Below are 13,727 nucleotides of genomic sequence, written 5' to 3' on the forward strand. Positions count from 1 at the left end.
GATTCAAGTGGGGGTGTGACCTTGAACAAATCACATAAACTCCCTGGACCTCTGTTTCCTTGTTAAAATAAGATGCGAGTGAGTCTCTTTCCACTCTAAACTACTGTGTTTCTACTTTTGACCTGAAAGTTTCAAGAGAAATTGCCCTTGGTCTCTTCCTTTTTTTCATTCCTTCCAGAACAGTGATTTTAAAAATCCTTAAAAACATCTTGGTTTTTATTCAAACCCCCATCTATGCAAAAAATTTAAATCTTAAGTTTCTTGCACACTTAGGAGTTAAGTAGGAGAAATGTATTTTATAACAATAAAAATAATGAGAATTAAAGTATACACCAACACATATTCAAAAAATAAATGTCATAATAGCATTTTTAAAAAATTAAAGCCTTTTTTTCTGAAAAAAAAAAAAAAAAAAGTCCAGAAGTTTACTGAAATATTAGAAGTGTCTCACTAAGTATGGTGGGATTGTAATTAATTCTTATTTTTTTATTCTCTGTTCTAAATTACTTTCAATGTCCATGCATAGCTTCTATTGTCAGAAAAAGAAATGAGTTTGTTTATAAAGAAGGGGGAAATAACCTGTAACCTATCTTGTGTATCAGCTATAGAATATGTTATTTGAAATGCTATCTGCATAAGTGTTCTGGTTCTCTTCCATTATGTTGATATTTCCTATTTCTTAAAACGATTTCCCTGGTTTTAAGAAAAGTTGAGGCAAATCATGCTTAAACTTAGATTGAAATGAAGGCTGGAAGGACATGTCTAACCTGAAAATAATTAGATACTTTAAGAACTGTAAACAGCTTCATCAGGATAAACGTTCTTTGACTTAGTCAGCCTTCTCAAGGAAACAGGATTTGTCCAGAATAAAGGGGTCTCTGTATCCATATAGGGTGAGCCAAAGGGTCAAGGGCTTGGCTGGAGTATAAAGAACACACCTCATAATCGTGGCAGTCAGCAAGGACAACTGAGAGTCCCGGGCAGGTCCTGAACCTTGAAGTCAATGCAATGAGCTTTCCAGGACTCTGACCCTGACAAAGATGGGGATATGGCAGCATGAGACACGGGGGAAAAGAAGAAGGATGGAGATCTCTATGGCCCTCAGAATGCCATGGATAGAGTCAAACTAACTACTACTTATTAGTAAACAGTGACTAACAGTTATGAGCAATTATAATGTGCCACACACTATTCTTTTTTATTATTATTATTTTTTATTAGTTTCAGAGGCAGACTTTAGTGATCATCAGTTGCATACAACACCCAGTGCTCATTACATCAAGTGCCCTCCTTCATGCCCACACCCAGTTACCCCATCCCCCCACCCACTTCCCCTCCAGCAACCCTCAGTTTGTTTCCTATGGTTAAGAGTCTCTTATGATGGGCGCCTGGGTGGCTCAGTTGGTTAAGCGACTGCCTTTGGCTCAGGTCATGATCCTGGGGTCCCTGGATAGAGTCCCGCATCGGGCTCCCTGCTCGGCAGGGAGTCTGCTTCTCCCTCTGACCCTCCCCCCTCTCATGTGCTCTCTCTCTCTCATTCTCTCTGTCTCAAATAAATAAAATCTTTAAAAAAAAAAAAGAGTCTCTTATGATTTGCCTCCCTTTCTGTTTTTGTCTTATTTTATTTTTCCTTCCCTTCCCCTATGTTCACCCGTTTTGTTTCTTAAATTCCACATAGGAGTACCACACGCTCATTCTAAACGTATTCTAGCTGTATTAACTCATTGAATCCTCACAATGGCATTATGAAGCAAATGTTTTTACAGATAAGGAAACCAAAGCATAGAGTAATTCAATGACTTGCTCTAAAGCCCAGAGCTCCTAGTGTTGGGAGCAGCATTCAACTCAGACAGTCAGACCCAGAGCTGGCATTCTTAATAAATTTACACATGGAAAAAGGAAGGAAGGAAGGAAGGAAGGAAGGAAGGGAGGGAGCGAGGGAGGGAGGAAGGAAGGAAGGAAGGAAGGAAGGAAGGAAGGAAGGAAGGAAGGAAAATATAATGAAGAGAGGGATGTTTTAAGCATATAGGACAATTGAGAACATCAGCAAAATGTAACCCTAAAAATCCACAGGGGCAGATTGAAGGCTATGGCCTCAAGGTGTGGATACATATTGTCTTAGGTGGAAGCTACTTCATCAGTCTCCTAGATCCCTAGCTGGAGGATGCTTGAAAGGTAAAACAATAAGGAAACTATTCAAGTAGATTAGAGATATATATCCATTAGCTAGGAAAAGATTGAACCTCTAGCCTGCAATGCCAAAATAAGCCCTTCCCATAATAATATTTTTTTCAGTCTCTCAATAATTCTCCAATCTAATTGAAATCTACCTCCGTGTGACAGATTAAGATATTGAGACCCACACTCTGTCCCTCTGCCTCTTTACCTGGGCGGCAGCAGCGGTTTGTGCAGACATGGCCAAGATTAACTCCTGAGACCTTCCAGACCTTCGCAGCAAAAAGAAAGAGGAGCTGCTTCAACAGCTGAAAAACCTGAAGGTGGAGCTGTCCCAATTGCGTGTCGCCAAAGCGACAGGAGGCATAGCTTCCAAGCTCTCCAGGTCGTGCGCAAATCCATCGCCCGTGTTCTCACTGTCATCAACCAGACTCAGAGAACTTCGGGAAATTCTCCGGTGGTTAAGAAGCCCGAGCCCGGGATCTGCGGCCCACGAAACACGTGCCAGACACCACCACCGGCTGAACTAGCGCGAGGGAAACCTCGAGACCGAGAAGCTGCAGCAGAAGGAGCGGCTCTGCCCGCTGCCGAGGTCGGCGGTCAAGGCTTGAGTACCGCCATCGTCCCAAACAAACGGGAAGAAAAAAAAATTAGAATCACAGCCGATAAACCGCGATTCAAAAGTTGGGCACCCTTTCAGCACAAGTAATATTCTCGGCTGTAAACACCCTTCAGCTTAGACAAAAGCAAAAGTAACCAAAGAGCAAGCAGGCTTTCTAGCTCTGAAATAGACGTACAAAAATCTCTACTCGGGAATACATACTGTACTCGTGTGTGCGTGTGTTCTTATTTCTTCAATATATGATTTGTACATACTAGTGCCTGGTTAGAAAATGAGATGGGGGAATTGGGGGAAAGAGATTTATTAAGGGAGTGCTCTCGGGATGAGCCTGTCAGGAAGTGAGGGAGGCAGGCTTAGGCAAGGGGGTAAAGCTCTACTGGAGACCACAGGGGTGATTACTCCTAACGCAAGGGGGCTAGCATTTCACACCCGCGTGGTGCAGGGTTTGCAGTCTAGAGGATGGTGAAAAACTAGGGCATAATCACCCGAAGGACATGACTCCCACTTGGTGGAGGGGAGCTGTCTGGGGAAGGACGCTGCTGGGAGCTGTCAGCACTTGGAGTGGGAGCTACGGGCTGGTGGTGGGCGAGGCACCGAAGGCACCAAGGCAAAGCCCTGTTTTTAAAATAACTACTGAACCCTATGCACAAATAAAATAAAATAAACCAAGAAAAATATGTACCTACTGTTTTCAATTAGGTATAAGTGTATTTAGGAATATGTATGAAACATGTCTTTCAGGCACGGTTCCCTATCTCTTCATTGGGTTATCTTCTTCGGCTTCACACAGTAGGCAAGCAATAAATGGGAAGTTAAATAGTTGTTAACTGGTTGAATCACTATTCCCAGAACAATAATCCATTGCCAGATCAACCAAGTAGGTTATCCATGGATTCTCATAGTTCCTGTTAATGCTCCTGAAAATAAGGAGACATTGCCATTATGTGGTGAATAATGATGAGACAGTCTTCAGAAATTCAGCTCCGCTGTAAGGAAAGTGCTTAACACGGAGCCTGTCGCTCATTCCTGATTAAACCTTCTTTCTCTAGTGAATTTTCGGAGCTTACTAAAAAACAATAATACGTGATTACGACTGGATTTATGTAAAAGAAATCCAAACACATAACCTCATACTTGCCTTATTAAATGCCAGAATGTTAAGATAAAAATATTCACTAAATGCAAATGGTAACGATGACGTTGTGGCTACAATCCATTTGTTTAAAATGTAGTGGTTGCAGCATTCCAGATATTTGACAGCCAAAGCTATGAGCCTCATTCAGTAGGCTAACCACACATCCCAGGGTGCCCAGCCCCATCCAGCTTTGCTCCTAAGTCACCATATAAATAAATGCCAGCCTGAAAGGGAGTGAGAAAGACCCAAGATTGTGCCCAAAGTTTTGGGGATCCAACTGAACTTCGACCTGCTGGTACAACTTTAATCAAAAGTATCACAACATTAAGCCATGTTTGTCTTCTCCCTATGCTGCCATATAGTCAACTGGTATCCCAAGTCTGGGTTTCCCTAGAGGGTGGGTGACAGGAAATGGGCTACATCTGAGCTGTCCTGAGTCTATCAAAGGACTGTGGCTCTGAGGCCTCTGTCCCCCCACTCTCGTTTTAGTCCAAGGCCTCTTAAGTCCACATCTTGCATATCTACCTTATGCCCCACTATTTTTTAAATTTACTTCCCTTTTCTGATCTAAATGAGCCTAGCACCCCTTGTCTTTTCAGATATTCTACAGTTATCTCTGGTATTCTTTATACTAGCCAAATGGCACACACAATATTTTTCTAAATACACAACCAATACCCATTTCAATGAATCAGTCTTTCAAAATATAAAACCAAAATGAAGATATTTTATTTTAAAAATCACTCATAATCCCAACACTTCAAAGACAATCACAGAAAATCTTTTAGTATATTTTCTTCCCACACTTTTTTAAATGAGCTAATATATGTGCTATAGACACAAACATAGTATAATATTATAATTACCCGCAGCCTATTTCATTTATTGTGCTTTTCCTCTACAGCCTTCAACAGCATGATTTTTAGTGGTTCACTGGAATCCATTGTATGGATGGGTCATCCTTGGTTTACTCAATCCCTGGTAGGTTCTCACTCTCTCACCAACCCACCTCCCTTTTCCTCAATTAATGCAGGAGCTCGTGAACCAAGGAGGAGAGGACAGGAGGTGCTGGGAGTGGCTTTGGTGACAAGATGGGAACCCCTCTAGTGTCAGGAGTCATGCCATCCCTGCAGTGTCTTCAGCACAAGCTTGAATGGCCAAAGAGATCTGAAGACTCTTTCAACCCTGGCGAAGTATGGTGAAGGATTTGTTTTTCCCCTACCTCCTGCTACAAGATTGAAATTTAAATTTGGTTAATAAATATCTCTCGTTTCAATTTCCATTTTGATTTAAATTCAAATTTTCCTATGAAAAATAAATTTTATGATGCCACTAATGCAGAAAAAAATATAGTTGGCTTCTATTTCCTGTGTTAAATCTGAACATAAATTTGAAAAGCTACCCTTTGTGACTCTGACATTTTCCCTTCCTGACTTTTTGTTCTAAGACCTAGTCTTTTTATACTTATAGAACAAATTCAGTTAGCGCTGGTGCAGAGCTAACCCAAACTCAAGCAGGAATGCCTGCTTTCTTAAATGTGAAACACAGGGAATGGGCTTATGGTCAACATGAAAACATAGACAAACATGTATCCTCTAGAATTTGAACCAGGAGTAGGCAATTGATGGCGTTCCTGCTTAAAGTGACAAGTGAGATGGCTTTGAACAACATGACTGATGAAAACATTTAAGATCAAAATTGTTAACTTTAATTATAATAATTTATTTCCTGTCAACTTTAACTTGGAATTGGAAATAGCACTACCCCTAATTTCCCTCAGGCTAGATTTACATTACTTTTGTTTGGCATCATAGAAATTCAAAAGTATGTATACTGTAAATTTTTCCTTCTGTATGGAACTCAAATATTTTTACCCCCCACTACCCCCCCCAAAAAAAATCCTATCTTTGGCCAGCCAAATAAAATCCACTTGAATCATATCCCTTGAGGGGAGTTAGCTCATCCTTCCTCCAAGTATTTAGGGGGATGGAATCTTATGAATTCAGATTAACCTCTGACTCTGAGCTCCTATTTCAGCTTATGGATCATTTGATCTTACTCTGCAACATGTCAAGCCAGAAGTAAAATTCAGAACTGTTCCCTGTTTTTTACCACCAAAAATCCACTCGCACAAAGCTTTTGTATTTAAAGCGGTGTACTGAAAGCATTGGTGAGACAAGAAGTTTTCCAACTTAAAACTGCAAAGCCAGATCCTAAAACAATTCTTTTTTCCCCCAAATAGTTGTAATTCAGTTGCTCTTCTGTGTTAGTGTATTACCAAAAGCAAGTGCCTTTCTAAGCCTTTGAACTGTCCACCATCTTTGCAAGAGTGAGGTTTTGTTTCCCTATAGCCTCTTCAATCATATGGAGCACAAATTTCTATGCATCCTTCTTTCTCTTTCTTGCAGCTCAGCAATGATACATGAGTCCCAACTAGCACTCTTATGTATAAATAAAAGTTCCTGACATCTGGTAGAGACACATAGCCATTATCGTATCCATTAAGGTGTTCCCAGTGGCAATTAAGGATAAATGTCAAGCTACGTTCAACAACAAAGAATTTATTAGCCCTGTTATTGGAAGGTCTAGAGGCCATGTGAGCTTGAGAGCTGGTTTATGCAGTGATATCATAAGGATACAGTGCCTCTCACAGCCAGCTCCATCCTGAAGTTGTTCCGCTGTAGCTGTAGGAAAGCTACTCATGTCTCCTCATTTCATCAGTATGAGACAGAACTTGATTTCTTTGACCATTGAACAAAATTCCTCAGATTTTCAGTAACTGGACCACCCTAAATCAACCCTTGTGGCTAGGGGCATGCCATATACTGACCGACTTAGTCGTGAATTACCAGAACTGTGAGGAGAATGGGATTACCCTGCTTGGTTTATATCCAGCTAGGCTGGAGATGGGGTCAATCCCATCCAAATCACATGAGTATTAGCCATCGGGGAGGGGCACAAATGAATGTTGAGGAGACCCCCCCCCACAATGTCCACTGCAAGAGGGAGTCTTCATCTGAGGAGTCAGCAGCCCAACATCACATTCTCTGGGGACTGCTTACCAGAGAGATCTCTACTTTCCAGCAGGTCTTAAAAAGTCAAGAAACGTAAGAGTAAGAGTGGTCTACATCTCCCCCAGCAGCTGGCACCCATGACGTAAAATGATAACACCCCCATAAGCTGTCTGTGCTCTGATTTCCACTTTGTCTCACCATCTGGACTTATCACATAGCCCCATCTCCTCAGTTCGGCCTCAGCGACTCTAAAAGCAACCGTGCTCATCCAAACCAGCTACAGTTGCCTGCTTCTGCCTTAAGACAACTTCACAGCCCACTGATCTTCCAACTCTGCTTTTCTTCTCATCCCACCGGGCTCCTACAACCCTGGGCTTTGTCAGTGGGATGCTAGACACCTACAAATACGCAGGAAGCACACCTCTATATAATAAATCCAATTGTAGCCTACAGTATTCCCATTTCCTTCTTTGTTTCCTAAACTACATTGGTTTAGTGCATGTTCTGTGTCTGGCACTGTAGTAGACGCAATTCCAATCCCAATAAACCCTCACAACAACACCATCTTGCAGCTAGTTTACAGCCTGGGAAACCGTGACCCAGAGTGTGTGGATCATTTACTGCAGTGGCAGGACAGAGCTGTCAGATTCTCTCCACCTGGCCCACCCTCACCTTGTCCCTGAGAAAGCTCTACTTCCATATAAAGAAGGCAAAGGAATAAAATAAAATACTTCATTATTTAACTGAAGCTTTAGACTCGAATTCCACTACAGAAATCTAAGATATTTGGCTGGACCACAGGAAATTTTTTTTTTTTTTTTTTTTTTTTTTTGCCTAGGTTATGGACTTGGGGAGCCTCCTTCTTTCCAAGCCCAGACTCAAATCTTGAATTCCCTCTTCACATAAGCATCACAAATGCTAATTATAACTAGAAATGCCTTGTTGATGACTTTCAATATTTATTACTTGCAACAGAGAACGAAGTTATAAGAAAATTCCCTAGGACTGTTAGTCAGTGTGCATTCAATATGATTAAAGTGGGAGAAATTAAAGTGTGTCATTGTAATACTAATTTCAATTACAAGAACACTTGTTGAAATAGCCATGCTCTACTTCTACAAACTGAAGATTCACCTGCTTTGAATCCTAGCATGTGAGTGATGGTGACTCCTCTGCCAAAAGCCACCCCGTGCCTCTGACACAGGATGTCTGTAGCTAAAGCTGTCCCAATCACAGAGAAAGAGAAAGAACAATTTGTGTGAAACACGAAAGGAAGGAAGGAAAGGAAGGAAGGAAGGAAGGAAGGAAGGAAGGAAGGAAGGAAGGAAGAAAGAGGAAAGAAAGAAAGAAAGAGGAAAGAAAGAAAGAAAGAAAGAAAGAAAGAAAGAAAGAAAGAAAGAAAGAAAGAAAGAAAAGAAGGGAGGAAAGGAAAGGAAAGAAGGAAGGAAGGAAGGAAGGAAGGAAGGAAGGAAGGAAGGAAGGAAGAAAGAAAGAAAGAAAAAGAAAGAAAGAAAGAAAGAAAGAAAGAAAGAAAGAAAGAAAGAAAGAAAGAAAGAAAGAAAGAAAGAAAGAAAGAAAGACGGAAGGAAGAAAGAAAAGAGGGAGGGAGGAAGGAAAAGGAAGAAAGACTACAGAGTAAAGCAGGTTTTCTTTAAGATGGCCCTGCTTGTTTAATTTACTGAGCTAGTTCCTGGTGAAGGCATAAAAGAACACTTAATGAATTCAAGAGACTAAAGATCCTGAAGAGCTGTGAGTCACTGCAAAGATGAGGGAGTCGTCTTATTTATTCCCTGCTGCATGTGATTAGTAGTAATGAAGACTTCATTTAAAATTCAAATCTGCGGTCCTTATTCCTACAACTGTCTTTTCAGGTCCCAGAGAACTCTTGATATTTTTCCAGAACTTCTTTCCTCCCTGGACACCTTCTCTTTCCCTCCCAGTTAGATGAGGAAAAGGAAACTGGAGCTAAAAATAGTCATAGACCCCAGAAGAAATTTTGGCTTTTGTTTTATTTAACTGTAGCTAAAATCATGTTTTGTATTAAAATAACAAAAGTCCTGTTCATAATGGACTTGAAACCTCCAGCTATGGGGCCTCACTGCCCACATTCTAGTTTCAAGTAGCATTTGTGCTGGGCCTCTTTTAACCAACAGATCAGATTCATTTGTAATTATCCAGACTCATTTAGAATGTTACTTCTTGGGCAAATTGAACAAGTTCCCCAGAAGTAAAATTAAATATAATTGGCTTTCATGGGGTTCTGCTGTACATTCTGACCTTCACAAAGATAAGCTTTTAGCTTTTGCATAATGGCAACTCACTGTGTCCCCACTTACGAATCCATAGTGAAAAAAAAGTTTAAACCTGCCCAATCTGTTCCTCAGGAAATGTATGAGAAAGAGGGAGATATTTATGAAAACACATTGCTTTACCAAAGGACAAAGGAGTGTGGCATACATACAAGAGTGTGATTACTGGTTGCAAAAAAAATTTAGTCCTGTGTTATTCTAATATATACCTCACATACATTGTAACAATGTGCGCACTCTTCAGGAATGATAGAATCATCAAGAAGACTTAAACAGAGACAGGAGTGCAATGCAATGCTTTCTAACTGAATGCCAACATGGAATGAATCTCTAGGGGCTTAGGATGTTTAAAGAATAAACACTACAAGGATAAGCAGCTTTACTAGGATATAATTCAATCCCCACATTTACTTCCACTTCTCCATTAAACCACATACTTACTGTCTGCTCTGCATATGGTATTAATATGCATCTACATTATTTTTACAACCAGCAACAGGGGGGAAAAAAACAGTGCCCTTAACTTGCATATAGCAGTATTTTCTTTCTTATATTTTCTGTGCTGTCTGCAAACAAGACAAATCCAAGTACAGCGCCTGCAAGAATTTGGAGAACAAATCCCAGTATATACATGTAATTTACATAAAATGGAGACTTGTATTTGTGGAAGAGCTGAAAGGCCTTTGCTAAATTGCTTTTCCCCCATTAGAAACATAAATTGAAATAGAAAAAAATATTCTGTTTTTCCCTCTTTCTTTATGATTTAAGTGCATGTTGATACTAAAGATGATAAATCAAATATTTTCCTTCTCATTGGAATGGGAAGTGATGGGCTCGTCACAACACAGAATTATAAGATGAGTGGCCAGTCTCTACTATAGAGTCCTTCCCATGTCATGGTCCACCTGTCAGTTCCAATAAGTGGCAGTTGGATATATGTAGGAACAAAATACAGAAATAGAGACTTTTAAATACAAAAGGGCCTGGTCCAGTCAGATCACATGATTTACTCACATTCTACTTCCAGTAGATCATTGTGCATCATTTCAAAAAGTAGCTTTATATCCACCAAATGACTTTCCTTTGCTTTCCCTCCAACCCCCTTGTGATACAAGGACATAAAATGTTCTTCTATGAATTATCAATTAATTTGTTCAGTGCAGTTCTGAAACAAAGATCTTTACAAGGCCCTGTTACATTGTCCCAAATTATCCTACAGTGTGCATATTGTAGTGTGGGTTCCCTGGGAAACACACTCTGATCAAGTTTATCAGGAAGGGCCCTTGGGATCAACCACTGTGGAGGATGAAGGAATCAGGACATCAGGACAGGAAGGAGTAGTGGACTGCCATGAATTCTGACAAAGGCCTCAGATGACCCCACTGGGAACTCTGCGGCTCTGATGGCCCTTCAGGGTAGCCTCAGAATGAGGTGAGGAGTCAAGCCCTTATTTTTTCCCTCAGACAAGTCATCAGACTCAGGTTTACTGGGGAAGTGCCTGGGGGGTGGTGACTTTGGACTGGGTTGTTCTCCTCATCCAAGGTCAATTTTTGGAGAGGAGCTCAGTTGAGAGCATCCAGCCAACAGCCTCTCAGAGTATTTTGGTCCCCAAGGTGGGAGATGTGGGTTGCATACCACAGCATCTGCCGTGGGTGCAATAGAAATTGCCTGGATCACCTCCATCTCCCCACAAAACAACCACCTGTGATATGCGGGGTGTTTACACTTGGTGAGTGCCAAGATTATCGCTTTTCCTCTCTTTTACCACTTCTTCAAACTTCTGACAAATGTAAGGGTTATATTTTTTTTTTAGCTGCTTATCCAAGTGATGTTAGAAATATTGTCCTTTCAGGGTGCCTGGATGGCTCAGATGATTAAGCGTCTGCCTTCGGCTCAGGTCATGATCCCAGGGTCCTGGGATTGAGTCCCGCATCAGGCTCTCTGCTCCTTGGGAGCCTGCTTCTCCCTCTGCCTCTCTCTCTTTCTGTCTCTCATGAATAAATAAAAAAATCTTAAAAAAAAAAGAAGAATATAATTAAAAAAAAAAGAAATATTGTCCTTTCAGTGTGGTAATCTTGCTACAGTTGTTGTACCTAAGACATAACTAAATGATAGTACTAAATTATTTTTAGAATATTTGTATTTTTAAAACAGTTTAAATTAAACTATTAACCCAGGGTTTCTTAACAGCAGCATTGTTGACAGTTTGGACCAATACTTCTTTGTGGCCAGGGGCTCTCCTGTACATTGTAGGATGTTTAGCGGAATCTTTGGTCTCTGCCCACAAGATGCCAGTAGCACTTGCCCTCACAGTTGTGACAACCAAAGTACCTCCAGACATTATCTCTGGGGGCAAAGTTGCCCATGGTTAAGAACCACTGAGGTAGCCTGTCGTGCTTTAGGTCCCGTAGATGGGTTTGAGATTATCCATTTTGAACATCCTCTTGCCCTCCGCAACCAAAACCCAGACTCCTCTTTCCACAGAACTATGTTCAAGATGGGTGAACTTGTTCCCTCCATAGACAGTCACTGAGGCATGAGATTTAAAATAAGCCCTTCCCTAATTATTTGTTCCACAGTTTGGCTATTGGGTCCCATGTCATCTCCCCCTCCTCTCATTGTCTTCAAGGCTCCTTCCCAGTGGGAGTGGATGTGAGAACTTGAGTGCCTGGTCCTGTGCTTCTCAAAATGGTAGCATGAAAAAGGGGGCTCCTATGGCACACCATCATCTCCAGAAAGGAAAGTGCTATCTGGAGGGAAAGGGTTAAGTCAGCAAGACTTGGAAAGACACTAGGAATCAAAATGAGGAGAATAGGTATTTAGTTAGGCTAATGTATTCAACATCTATTGAAAACTCATATTTGGCATGAACTCGTCTAGACACGGGATGAAGAAGTAGCTCCTGTCTTCAAGGAGCTCTCAGTTTCATGGGTAATCCATAGGAGGGCTCACCCTAATGTGACCCCAGGAGGGCCTCATTTGGCTGCACTGCTTGAGTGATGTCCCCCGAGGCCACGTTTTGTCCCCAGCTCTCTGCAGTCCTTCATGTTGTCAGTAGCAGAGCCATCTCTCCAGCTTGCACTTACACAAATCAAGCTCATTAAAAGTCCAACAGATAAGCTAAAATAGCCATGGATTTAGCCAGGCTAAGCAATCTGACTGCCAAGAAGAGCACATTTGGGAAATAGCACCAGAAATCAAATTATAATCCAGTGGCTAATAAAGGTACAGTTTGCTCACGTCACAAACATGGCATGCAGGAACATAACTCTACTTTCCTATCACTCAATGTACTTCTATTTGGTACTCCATTTTTCCCAGCATGGAGTCCTAAAGTAACTAAGTTGCTTTGAATTGCCACTCTTAAGAAATTCAGTGTCTTGATGAATGGATAAAGAAGATGTGGTGTATATATATATATATATATATATGTATGTATATATATATACACACACAATGGAATATTATGCAGCCATCAAAAGGAATGAGATCTTGCCATTTGCAACAACATGGATGGAACTGGAGGGTATTATGTTGAGTGAAATAAGTCAAACAGAGAAAGACATGTATCATATGATCTCACTGATATGAGGAATTCTTAATCGCAGGAAACAAACTGAGGGTTGCTGGAGTGGGGGGTGGGGTGGGAGGGATGGGCTGACTGGGTGATAGACACTGGGGAGGGTATGTGCTCTGGTAAGCGCTGTGAATTGTGCAAGACTGTTGAATCTCAGATCTGTACCTCTGAAACAAATAATGCAATATATGTTAAGAAAAAAAAAAAGAAGAAGAAGGTAGCGGGAGGGGAAGAATGAAGCGGGGGAAATCAGAGGGGTAGACGAACCATGAGAGACGATGGACTCTGAAAAACAAACAGGGTTCTAGAGGGGAGGGGGGTGGGAGGATGGGTTAGCCTGGTGGTGGGTATTGAGGAGGGCACATTCTGCATGGAGCACTGGGTGTTATGCACAAACGGTGAATCGTGGAACACTTCATCTAAAACTAATGATGTAATGTATGGGGATTAACATAAGAATAAAAAAAAAAAGAAATTCAGTGTCTTCTCTTTGTCCTCCCTTACACAGGGTGACTCAACCCCTGGGCAAATGCATAGTACCTGACATCGCTGAGAGACATGGTCTCATTCAGTCCCTGTGTAAGTGTCATCTCTCTTCCTTAGGACATTCTGGGCTGCTTATGTCTCCATGGGTTTCTGTCACAGATCCCTTGTGTCTTCCTTGTTCTGAACTGGAAATCCCTGGAAGAACTCAACCATCTCTCCCACACAGTAAGGCCCCTCTTAGGCCTGCTGGTCTCTGTCAGACACCCACACTATCCTTACCCTTGCAGGCCTGTGGACCCTGCCCAGTCATGCAGGAAGGCACTTGTTGTGTGGCTAGGTTTCTCTCTGGGGACATTCCAGCCTACCCCCTTACTCTAGGTTCTCCATATGGCTGTCTCTACTGACTCTC

General features: G+C 41.5%; 1 pseudogene; it reads left to right on the top strand.

Annotated features, from left to right (window-relative positions):
- The first annotated feature begins 2,414 nt into the window (after window positions 1–2,414).
- Window positions 2,415–2,786, top strand: LOC118022435 (annotated as a pseudogene).
- Window positions 2,787–13,727: the final 10,941 nt, after the last annotated feature.

The sequence above is a fragment of the Mirounga leonina genome, unplaced genomic scaffold (genome assembly GCF_011800145.1).
Source record: "Mirounga leonina isolate KUSES-001 unplaced genomic scaffold, KU_Mleo_1.0 Mir_176, whole genome shotgun sequence".
NCBI classification, from domain to species: domain Eukaryota; kingdom Metazoa; phylum Chordata; class Mammalia; order Carnivora; family Phocidae; genus Mirounga; species Mirounga leonina.